Source organism: Mustela nivalis, assembly GCF_964662115.1.
Source record: "Mustela nivalis genome assembly, chromosome: 13".
NCBI lineage: Eukaryota > Metazoa > Chordata > Mammalia > Carnivora > Mustelidae > Mustela > Mustela nivalis.
The window spans coordinates 16,184,216-16,197,160 of NC_139032.1; the positions used below are offsets into that span (position 1 = coordinate 16,184,216).

A 12,945-nucleotide genomic window follows, 5' to 3' on the forward strand; every position below is an offset into this window, starting at 1 on the left:
ATTTTGAGTGCAAATGGATTTGACATTTTGAGTGTAAATAAGAATGGTTTGTCCTCTTGCAGTATAAGTCACTCTTCACCAGCAGTGAAAATAAAGTGAAAACTACAGAAATGTAGGGTTATTCATTTTCTTGCATATACACCAAGGAATTTTATATTCAGTTATTACCATGAACATCATTTTACCCTTTGCTTTTCCAATTTATTGCCTCATTACAGGGATTGATAATGATATTTCTTCTGGATGACTATTATAGACAGACTTTTTCACCTAGAGATATTTTTCACCTTCCCTTAAGGTGGTTTTCAGGTGGCACTCTTGTTCTTCCTCAGGTACATAAAGATTGGAAAACTTTATGATTATTATTATTTTTTTCCTTTTCTTCCCCCCTCATGGTCTTATTGGAGTAGAGAGCAAAGTACGTATCATGCAACTTAATTTTCTCTTTCACTTTAAAATGAGACAGAAACAGTGGGGGTAGAGCCAGAGCAAACTGAGAAAAGAAGAGTCAGAAGTTCAGGGCTGGAAAGAACCCTGAAATCTAGGAATGCTACAATAATGCCATCCAGCCTCTCTCAACTCCTTGTACAGATATGGACAGTGAACGGCAGGGAAGGTAATGTAACTAGCTTCACCATGCTAGTTGATCATAGAGCTGGTCCTACAAAATAGGTGAAAACCAGATGAGTTGAATCTGTCATTTCACTGTCCTGAACTTCAACTTCTCCATTTATAGAATTCAGCTGTTAGATAAAATAATCTCCAAAGACCCTGCCAGCATGAATGTTTTAAGAATTGAGTTGTGAGATGTGCAGTTTCAGGTCCTGGTTCTTCCTTTTTACAAGTGGAGTGATCAGGAGGAGGTTGCTCAAGGTTACTAAGACTCAATTTCCTTGGCTCTAAGATGCGGGCTGCAGAATTAATCCAACACATATTTGTTGAGTTTTTCTCTTGTGTTGAGTGATGAGAACCCTGGAATGGGCAAGGCAGAAATTGTCCCTACTGTTGTGGCATTTACATTCATCCATTAATTCTTTCACTTATTCAAAAATGTCATTAAGTTCCTATCATCTGCAGCCAGTGTGGTAGGTCTAGGGATGCATCAGCAAATATGTGTAGAGTTGGGGGCAGTTGGCCAAAAAGCCCCAGCAAACAGCAATAAGTATAACGAATGAAACAAACATGAAAATGAGAGAATAGTAAGTTAGGAGCTAGGTCCTTTATAAGGAACTCGGGGGAGGCTTTCTTATAAAAATGACACTTGTGCTCAATCTTAAAGACAAAAATGAAAGTATGTAGAGAGGCAGAGAGGAGCCTGAGTGCATCTGAGTAACAGAAAGAAAGTCAATAGAGATAACGGTAGAATGAGATGACCACTGGGGAACTTGCAAGGCCAGGCATGCAAGGCCCTTAAATTTGGTTATTCTGAGTTCAAGCAAAAGCTACTGAACTTGACCTGATTTATGTCTAGAACATCTTTCCAGCCATTTGATGAAGCATGGATTGAGGGGCAGGAATGTAAGAGGAAGGTCAGTCAATGGCATGTTGAGTGTCTCAGGCAAGAGGTCATGAGCCCTGGCCCACAGTGGAGGCAGGGAAAGGAGGGAGATCCAACTGACTGGGAAGCATCTTGAAAGTAGGAAAAAGCAGAATTCACTAATGAACTCTCTGTGGGAATTGAAGGAAATGGCAAAATTAAGGATGGCCCCTGTGTTGGGGACATAGGTTTAGGGATGAGTATCAGGAGTTCCATTTTGGCCACCCTGTACTAAGATGTCAGTAAAGCCACAAAGAAGAGTTGTCAAATAACAAGTTTTGAGCTCAAGAAGGAGGGGTTGGAGACAAGTTAATATGGGCCCCATTAGGAGAGGTCACAAGAACAGGTGTGATCACTAGAGACAGAAGAAACAATAAAATGGTGTAGTTCTGAGTCCTAGGGAACTCCATGACTGGGAAGTCACAAGAGTAGGTCCCACAGGAACAACCATCAAAAAAGTCTGTAAAGGAAGGGGAAGTAAAGACATTGTGTTTTTTGGATCTATCAAAGGAGCGCAGCTCAGGAAGGAGGGGAATCAGCAGTGTCAACAGTTGTCAGAGGATCTTGGAAACAAGCGAGAAACATCCATGAGACCAGGCAGCATGGTGTTTGCTGGTCATTTGAAACAGGGAAGATTGAAATTGGAGGAGAAACGTGCTCTGGAACAGATAGAGTTATGCCACGGGAAATGAGGCAGTGGGATAACACTTCTGAAAAGTTGGGCTAAGCAGGGAGCAAAAATGAGGCAGTAACAAGACAGATGGGAGCTCAAGGAAGGTTTCTTCTGCTTTCTAAAGCTGGAAGGTGTTACACAGTGTTGGTCTCCTGATGGTAAATGGCCAGTGGGCGTGGGGAGAGGGTGGTGGTGTGGAAATTGATGCTCTAAAACATAGAGCAGGGACCTGCGAGAAAGGAAGTCCGTGAGAAGGTGAGAAAGGGTGGGGTCCAGAGCCCAGAGAAGCTTAGCCCTGAGTGAGGCACGTGTTGAATGGCCAGAAAAGTAGGTACGGTAGATGGTGAAGGCTCTTTGGGCCTTTTCCTCATCTCTGTGTTGGCCTCGCAGGAGAGAAGACTCCTAGGAGTGTACAACAGAGCTGGGATCACCAGCTTTTAGGTTCAGTTATCAGTAGCTTCCTGAAGGTAAAACAGCAAATTTAGGAGAAAGCATTCTTGGCAAAGGAGATTTAACCACAAAGCCAGGCTGGACAGGGCAAAGAATTTTGTAAAGGACATCAGAAAAGGGTTCTCCTGTCTCTATCCCCCTCTCACTCCTTTCCAAGCACTCTGCCACTCACAACTATGCCTTCTTTTGAATGCTAAGAGGTGTAAACCCTTGGTGAAAAATTTGACAATGCTTAACACAAGTTCATATGCATTTGCCCTTTTATAAAGAACCCCCCTTCTTTGGGAATTTAGCCAGAAAATACACTCTGCAAACGTGGGAAAAAACAACAACAACAACACATGCAGAAGATTCATCCCTGTGGCATTGTTTATATAAACAAAATATTGGAAACAACATGTGTCCGTTCTTAAGAGATTAAGTGAATAAGTGGTGGGATGTTCACAAAATGGAGTACTCTGCAGTTGTGAGTGAGAATGAGGACGATCTCGCTGAGCTGATACAGTGATTTCCAGGATATGTTGATAAGTAAAATATAAATATGTATTTTTTTCTTGGTAAGAAGTTATACAAGATGTATAAGCCAGAAGCAAATGAAAATGACTATGGGAGGTGAGTGGGCACAAAGGCATAGAATTGGACTAGAAGTGTGATCTCTTTGAGAATAGCCTTTTATTTACTTTTGACTGTTTCATTATGGAAATGTTTAAAATTTCTTTAAAAAATAATTATGCAATAGAAGGAAGGAAGGGAGGGCAGGAAGGAGAGAGGGAGGAAGGTTGGGTTTGGGGCAGTGTGAAGTTTGTAGCGTAAGACACAACTGCAGTTTTTGTCAATTCTGATTGTGGATTCTCTTTCTTATAAATCAGTCCCCATAGCAAGTGCCCCAGGTATGTTCCTAATTTTCTTGCTTTAAAAATACTGGATCGGTATTGTCCTGCATCATCCTGACCCAAAGAGCAATTTAGTTAGGCACAAATTGTAGGCTGTCGTTTATTGCCATATTTTACTATAAGTTAGTAGCATCACTATGTTAAACCATACCATATTAAGTAGCTCTCAACAGTCTCTCGTCAGTGGCATTTGGCCCCCTGGGCCGGAGCCAAGCAATGACATGGTCTTTTCTGTCTCTGGTTTTCAGGGCAGCCTGAAAGAATGACCCTGGGAAAGGTTTCCAGCTATTAGGGGGGACATGTAATTCTCTTAATCTAGAAGACCAAACTGTTTCTTTTCCTGAGCGCTGGAAACGGTCAGTCAGTGTGACAGACCTCCTCACTCATTCCAAAAGTAATTGTATCAACTTGACATAATGGTTTGGGAGGTGGGTCCACAGGAGAGTAATAGGATTTAAACTCCAATTCTTCTCAGCAGCTGGCTAGGATTAGCAAATAGAGATAAATAGAAGCCCTTTGCCATTTTTATAAATCACAACTTTGATAAAGGTTTAGTTTTGAAACATCTGAAATTTCTCCAGAGATGACATATAAAAACTACTAGAGGAAGGGTATAGAAAACTGAGATTCAGTTAAGGAATCTGACTCCCTTTCTCAGACAGCATTTGGGGAAATGATCTTCATAAGGTTTTATTGTTACTGATCACTCTGTCTTTCTCTTTGGGCATTTGTCAACAAATTGCTCCAATAAAAGTGCTTGTAATAAATCCCATGTGTCCTGTGGATTCATCATTTTATAAATACCATCCTTCTTGGAGATAAGCAGTTTGGTAATTTGTAATGACTCTGTAATTTCAACCGTGGCCAGCAGAAGGAAGGAGAGACATCCTCATCGTCTCAAAGTAATGACTTAAAGCTACTGTCCTGAAGAGCTCCGTGGCTCTGTGGTCTCTGTCTTGTTTCGGTGTTTATTAGAGTGTGCTCAAACTGGAGAGGGGATAGTTAAGTCCAAGAACTATCTCAAATCAAGAGCTGCTGAAGCAAAATTTTTAATTCATGTTGAAGAAGAAAAAACTTAGGGGACACATGCTAAAAGTATTCAAATATTGGAAGAGAATATCATTAAGAAGAAACAGACAGAGTGTATTTCCAACAAGGCTGAACTGTTAGTATTGGTGTGGGAGGTTACATGGGGGCAGACTTGAATTTAATAGAAAATGGATTTTCTAATATTGTCCAACAATGGAACAGATTTCCCAGAATTAAAAATATCCAAGTAGAGGCTAGAGTACTTTCTGTTGAGGAAAGTAATTTTGTAATTTGTTGCTTTCCGATACCTCTTATCCATTTTGAGCCAATTAATTCATTAATTTATTCTACATTCATTCAAGTACTAATGATTCTTAAGAATTATTGTAGAAACGATGACAATGACAATGGATATGGCCCCTAACCTCACAGGCTGGCAGGGAGAGAGAGAGTTACCAGATAATCCCACAATGAGTACTTGGGATGAGCGTCATGAAGGGAGGGATGTGGTCCAATAAGAGGGTATGAGAAAGGACACCTCCTGAACTTGGTGCTGGTGGAGTTGGCAGTTGTGAAGGTGTGCTGCTTGAGGAGAAAGTTGGAAGGTGAGTAAGGTTAAGTCTGGTGTAATGGGAAGAGGGACAGGGAGAGAAAGGGAAAATGGAAGAGATTCCTAGGACTGTGAAAAACATTTGAAAAGCTCAGTGGAAGGAGAGATTATAGGTTGTGTTTTTCAATCTTTCCTGACCGTAAGAATGACTTGAAACTCTTTTTAAGTATATCACTCTCTAGGCTCTTCCTGTTGAGGTATCATCTAGTGGGCTTGGAAATTTTAACTTATCTTATAACTTGAGTGATTCTTGTTATCAGGGAAGTTCAGACATGACATTAGTAGGGAGCTAAAAGAAGGCCATTGTGGCCGTAGCATGAAGACTGAGGGCTTGTGGGTTGGGGGGCAGGCTATGTCAGTGTGTTGGTCGTTATCCTGAGAACATTAGGGAGGTTTGTAGATTTGATAACTAAAAATTGAGGGGATTTTTTTTTTCTTACAACTTTCATTGTCTCCATGAAAGAAGGAACAAAGATGGCTGTTCACACATAGGGTTGAGGCCATCCTTGGTTTTGGGAAAAATTGTGAAATGAGAGGGCCAGATTAGTTGGCTAGGAGAAATAGGTAGGATTGATGGGCACTGTTAAGGGCTCACTTGAGGCTAGTGATTATGGATTTATAAAAATAACAATTTACTTTATGGTATTCTTCCCCAGTAATTGTCAGATGTGTAAGTGTGAAAGCCTGACAGTGGGGTTGATCCCAGGTTGAATGTGACAAAATGCAAAGGCACAGAGGAATCTGAGATAACAATGAGAGTGGTTTTGTTTTGTTTTGTTTTGTTTTTAAAGATTTTATTTATTTCTTTGACAGACAGAGATCACAAGTAGGCAGAGAGAGAGAGGAAGAGAAGTAGGCTTCCCGTTGAGCGGAGAGCCCGATGCGGGGCTTGATCCCAGGACCCTGGGATTATGACCTGAGCCAAAGGCAGAGGCTTCAACCCATTGAACCACCCAGGCGCCCCAAGATAGTGGTTTTGAAATAAAGGATTATAGCATGCAAACTGGAAAAGGAGGGAAGTGAAGAGATTAACAGACTGGAGGACTGCTTAGCAGAGAGGGGTCAGTAGACTAGAGGTTCTAGTGAATCCAAAGTGAGAATAGTTGGGAGTGTGCGGTCAGGGTCACAAGGTCATGTGCTTAGATTCATGATGTGAAGACAGAGTGGTCTTCCATAACGTTGCTATCCACAGTGTGATGGGTGGAGATAGATTTCTTGGGGCTCAGTGGAGGAAATGTTATTGGGAAAGAGGCAGCCAAGTATATGCAAGCGAAAATCCTCTCATTCCTGGCACTGTGATACAAGAACATTAAGAAAGGAGGAGGGGATTTTGCTTTAAGACATGACTTGTTTACTTTCACTCCGCTAGGTAATGCCTGGGTAGCTACAGGTCAGGGAGCTGTTAGGGTGATGAGGCTGCCTTAGGTCTTCACAAACCACAAGAAACTTAGGGGTCAAGATAGCAATGTATCAGGCCTAGAAGCCAACAGAAGCCAGGAGGATATAAATACTAAAGAACAAAACATGGCAAGTGACCAGAAGTTGATAGGGACAGTAAGCATCTAGAAGATCCATAGACGCTGAGAAAAATCACAAGAACGATTAAAAAATAAGCAGAAAGTCAAGCACAACCAGGAACTGAGGGGAAGACAAGATGACGGGGGAACAGATGCGGCACCCCTGCAGGGAAGGAATCACCCTGCTCTATCTGAGCTGTGTTATTTCCCCATGACCCTGAGACAAACCAGTTCAGGACGAGTCTGGCCTGCACATGGTCATAAGTGAAAACAGGTAGTTGCCGGGAAAATGCCTGGTTGAAAGAAATGCTTGAAAACACATGGCCCTTTGTCTTTGAAGATGGGTTAGGGTTAGGGTTAGGGACTAGACATTGGGATTTCCAGTCAAAAAGAAGAATTTCTCCCTATTGTCTCTTCCCTGGTGGTAGCTCATGAGCTGCCATTGCCATTGGAAAATAGAATTGTCGTGCTCACGAGTCCAGAAATAATAGGTCTTCAAAGATCCATCAGGTGGGAACTAAAAATCAAATCAGCACACTGGTTCTACCCTTGCACAAAACCAGTGCATCCAAAACTGGACTGCTGCATGAATTTTAGGATGATTCATCTTGAGAAAGTACGATGAAATGGCTAAGCAACATTTCATTTTGATGACCCAGGCAAGAGAGTGACAATACTTCAGAAAGCCTCATGGTAGCCCTCATCTTGTGCCTTGTAGTGCAGGCTATAGTCCCTGCAGCCGATGTGGTAGGCCAGTCCAAAGATATACCCCCATTTTAGATCCTCCCCTGATATTTAGGACTCTGGAATTAATTAATTAATTAATTGATTTTAAGATTTTGTTTATTTATTTGACAGAGAGAGATCACAAGTAGGCAGAGAAGCAGGCAGAGAGAGAGGGGGAAGCAGGCTCCCCACTGAGCAGAGAGCCCGATGCGGGGCTCGATCCCAGGACCCTGGGTCCATGACCTGAGCTGAAGAGAGAGGTTTAAGCCACTGAGCCACCCAGGCGCCCCAGGACTCTAGAATTTCTATCTAAATGACCTTGACCCTATATTCAGAGTCTGGGTAAGTCTATTCCTTTGGGCTTTGCTCCTAGGGAAAAATGGCTCCCGTGGTGGGTATAGCCTGGACTAAGTAGTGACTAAGGATGGCTGTTTGTGGAGACTGAGGCTGGCACTTACGCACATGGCCTGGGTGTCCACATGTATTGGAGCAAGTATGGAAAGGAATTGGCAAATAAAAAGGTGGGAAGAATGCCAAGGGCCTTGAACTGGGCGCCATTGGGTCTCAGAAGTCTGAGAATTCCAAACTCACACCTGGCCTGTCAGGTCTTACGAAGTTCTGTTTGTCACATGAGAAGAGCAGAGTGTGTTTTATTTAGCAATCTGTTAGCTCGATTTATATATTTGAAATATTGAGGAAGAGGATACATGGACCTCCATTTATACTCTGCTTAGGCTCTAAATATCTGGGAGAAGCTTAGGCTTGTGCGTACAAATCACTCCAACTTTTTATGGCCTCCCATTGTAACACTTCTTCCTATCTGTTTATGTATCTATATTTCCTTCTGGGCATTTGTTCCTCAAATCATGTCTTATTTATCTTATTTATTCCCAAGCCCGTAGCTGATTACCTCTTGGCACATAGTAAGCACCCAGTAAATATTTGTGGAATTCATCAACAAAGGATATGCAGTTATGGAAGTTCTGTGGCTAAGGCAATTTTCTGGTAAATCCTTTTTCTCTTCTCAAAATCTCAGGGTCCCATCCTCTTGCTTCATCCCTATGGACACTGCACAGTATATATTTCCTACACAAAGCTTAATATCTTGCTCTATGTTACATGTGAATCGGGGGGGGGGGGTGGAAAGTTTATTCCTAACAGGTGGTACCAGAACTCCTCTTAGCAAGAGGAACTGTCTTCTTTTGGAAAGACACCATGAGAATCGACTTTGGTCTATGCCAGAAAATGTATTAAAGACCCACCATCTAGGGCAAAAACGTGATAGGGAGAGGAAATCACTTTGTACAAGAGAAGCTGAGACATTTGGAGTTGTGGGGGCCAATCTGGCAAGGAGTGGGGGATACGAAGAGAACAGCCAGTAGAATGTTAGGCCCAAGATGATATAACACCTTTGGGCACCCCCCCTTTACCCATCTGAGTAAAGATTTCTAGTTTTCCAAAAGCATGTTTAACTTGACTCCTCCTTCTCTACCCCGAAACTGAAGAGAGAACTGCATTCTTTTTTTTTTTTTAATGATTAACAATTTTTTTTAATTTTTAAAATTTTTAATGTTTTTATTATCTTCAGTTAGCCATCATATAGTACATCTGATGTGGTGTTCAATGATTCATTGACTGCATTCTCCGTTGCAGTGATATGTTAGAGAACAGAAGCAACATGCAAAAACGCAGAATCCCAGAGATCGGGATTACACTGAGAATAAAATGTTAGCATTCTTGAAAACGTACAGAACTGCCAGGGAGGGTTTTGAACTTCTGTGGGTTGTGGAAGGGGCAGGAGTTCCAGTCCTATCTAGATTGTGAGGTGTATTAACCACAGCTTATATGTTCTGAGTTCTGATGCTCTGACATCCAAGGCTGTGCTGATTCCGGAGGGACTGCCCCTCCAAGAGCTAGCCAATTCCTAAAGGGAGTAAATAGGTTGCCCATAAGGGTGTCTTTTATTTATTTTTTTATTGATTTTATTTATTTATTTGAGAGAGAGAGAAGAAGAACAAGTGGGGGCAGGCAGAGGGAGAGGGAGAAGTAGGCTCCAGGCTGAGTAGGGAGCCCAATGTGGGGCTCCATCCCAGGACCCTGAGATCATGAGCTGAAGACAGATGCTTAACCAACTGAGCCACCCAGGTGCCCCCATAAATGTATCTTTTAAAGGTAAACCACAATAAGGGCTCTTGCCAACAGATTCCCCCCCACACCGTACCCCCACCACCGCCTCCAATCAATCCCAGTTCTTTCCATATGGGCCCCCCATGGTGTGATATGCAGGCTCTTCTTGGGATCTATAATTATAACAGCTTTCTTTTCAGTGTCAGTTGTCTCTTGATCTGATGGCCTTTTCATACATAAATAATAAAGCATGGAGTAATTGGTACTTGAACCTCCCCCAGTGCAGTCCCTTTCTCCCCTATCAGAACTGCTCCCCACCTCCTTCTGGTGCTTCCCAGCAGTTTGCCATACACACAGCCCTCACCGTCCCAGGGAAAACTGCTCCTAGCTTGCCAAGAGGATTCAAGAGAAATTTATCTCCATCTCAGAGGACACTCCCAGTTCCCTAGATTTGTTTTGAAACCATCAGTACTTTTTACTTACAAAAATACATGTTGCAAGAAAAGTTTAGTTGCAGAATTTATCAAGTGAATGAATTAAAATATGCATATGAAACTAAATGCCGTGTTTATTACTTTTATCACTGTATTTTAGGGTCTCCTGCATGAAAGCCACAGAAGTTTCCCCTGGCTAACTTAAAAGGAAAGAAGTTTATTGGAAACAATTTTAAGGGATTAGATCTGTATATCGGGGATGCACAAGAAAGGCCATTAAGGTAGTAAAGCGTATTTCTTCCTTTAGGAAGAATTGAAGCAAAGGTGGGAGAGCTAGGTGAAGATCTTTGGAAAAGACAGGAGTCAGTAGTTCTGCATTGTGGTAGCAGGAGCCCAAGGAGTCTCTTCAGGATTCTGAGACAGGCATGCATCTGCTCTGTCCCTTTTCAGGCTGTGTTCACCTCATTTGAGGTCCAGACTCTTGGGAAAGCATCCAATTACTTTCACCTGACTCATGAACCTGCCTCTTGGCCAAGGCATCTTGACTGAAAAGGGGTAAGGGATGGTCTTCAGACAAAATATATTTCCATAGCCAGAAGCTGAGGCAATGGATTTGTAAAGCAAAAACCTCAGATACACGTTCGAACTTTTCATGCACGAGCGTGTCATGGACCTTCTTTTATGGCGCCTGCAGATTTAGCCTTTAAATATGGTACAGCAGTTTCTGAATATGGATGAAATAACTAGAGGTCAGAACCTCTCTTAGCAAGGAAAGTTATCCTGGACCTTTTTCTTATCTGTTTAGCCTAAGGTGATTCTAAAGTACGGGGTTTTTAGTCATCCCTTTGTTTCCACCTGTTCCACAACCCCAGTCTCCAACCTGGCCCACGAGGTTTCAAGAGGCATAGCAAGCTGATCCCACCCTCAAAACTACATTCTAATTTGGAGCCTACCTTTCCTGAAATAAAAATAGGTTTGCATCTGGGGGCCAGGGCTATGGAGTTTGCTTTCCGGGTACAGTTAGGGAGAGCTCAATCTGTAAACTTGCACCTGCTGGCTATTTCCATACAAATAACTCCTCTTTCTGAAGCCCCTTCCACGCATTAGACACGTTACCTACTTGTTCTCTGTTCCTTCTAGCCACCCCAGGAGCTAGATGCTGCTGTCCTCTAGAGACCTAGAAACTGAGGCTCAGCAAATGTTAACCACTTCCCCAGGGTCCCAGAAAAGCTGAGCTGCGATAGGAAATCAGGTGCCTCCCCCCGCCCAACCCCTGGGCTCTTTCCGCACAGCTGTGCATGAAAACTTAGATTCAGCAGTCCCACTCAGGCGTCTGTTTTTTAGTTTTCTCTTAGTGTTTGTGGACCTCTCTGTGTCCAAATTTATATTGAAAACACTTCTGGAAGTACAGAATGTTTTGTGATTATCTCTGAGCCTCCGAGGGCAATCATCATGGTGCTTGACAAGAAGTAGATGTTCTCTCTCTCACTGTCATATTCTCTCTCTCCTCTCTGTTTATAAACATGTGCACTGGCCTGCGTGCACACACAAACACGCACACATGCACACACACAGATTGTTGGGGGGAAGTGAGTTGTTTTAGATGATATAAATGGCCGTTGAGTCTTTCCACTTTCTGAAGAGCCAATTTCTAAAACTTAATTACTCTGCCATTTCTTCCTGGAGCAACTATCCAAATGAAAAGACCGCAAAGCTGAATGGCTCCTCTAAAAAGCATAGAAAACCAGACTTAAAAATCTCTAAACTGACTGCAAATGTTCCCTCTGTAGCTCATCTACATTGCTCAGGTTCAGGGGGAGAACCGATGTGGCTGAAAGTCTTGAAAGACAAACACTTATGAGTACAGGAAGAGCATTTTAAGGAGCCAGGAAAAAAAAATTCTAATCTCTGCAGAGTAGAATAGGTCTGTGCAAATTAAAAATGAGGTGAGTGACCTTGGGCAGGAAGAGAAGTGTTAGTAAGAGCCAAAAATGAGAAAGAGCTGAAATGTTCATGACTTTACTCAGTCAGGTAACAGAGGTTGAAAAGAGCCAGTGAAGACTGAGGAGGCAGGAGACAAAGAGAATCATTTGAGCAGAAGTATCTAGGGGGGAAAAGTGCCTTAAATGTATTTGAATTCTGGAGCACCTGAGTGGTTCAGTGGGTTAAGCCTCCAACTTTTCATTTCAGCTCAGGTCGTGATCTCAGGGTCATGAGACCGAGACGTCAGGCTCCACACTCAGGGGGAGTCTGCTTGACCTTCTGCCCCTCCCCCTGCTCACATGCTCTGTCTCTCCCCAATAAATAAATACATTTTTTAAAAAATGTACTTGAATTCTAATTTACAGGGCAACCTTTCACTTCTCACCAAGAAGGAATCTGAAATAATTTTGTTCTTTTTTTTTTTACCCAAAAATTTGCATAGGAAAATAGAATATCAGAATTAAGGAAATTTTTTTCAATGACTCAGAGCCAAACCTTCAGATGATAAGAATAAAGGGATTTGAATTTGGGACAGAGGAAGAGAGAGAGGGAGATGGAATTATCCAACTTTTTTCTCACTCTCTATTTGGATTTGTCCATAAAGATGTGTTATTGATAAATCCTATGGAAATAAGCCCACTTCAATACTTCAAAGGACAATTGTTGAAGAACCTTTATTTATCTGAATTTGAGTTCATGTGTGCACTTAAATATATGGGCTTTTTAAAGTCTGGTTTTCTTGATTTATTGGGATAAGGGTATTTTATCTTGATTAAAAGACATTTCCCAAATTGTCTCCCATGCAAAAACTAGCTGGGGGGTTTTTTAAAATTGCAAATTCTCAGGCCTTCCCTCCCCCTCAGAGAGTCTAAATCATTTGGGTTGTGGTTTGATCCTGGATTCTGCACTTTGAAAATAATCCCAGATGCTTCAGATGTAGGTTCCTAAAACTATACTTGAAAGGAA

At 42.2% G+C, this 12,945-nt stretch overlaps 1 long non-coding RNA gene across 1 annotated transcript in view; it reads left to right on the plus strand.

Annotated features, from left to right (window-relative positions):
- Positions 1–12,945, plus strand: part of LOC309845963 — a 155,199-nt gene that overhangs the window by 62,213 nt on the left and 80,041 nt on the right. The window lies entirely within an intron of this gene.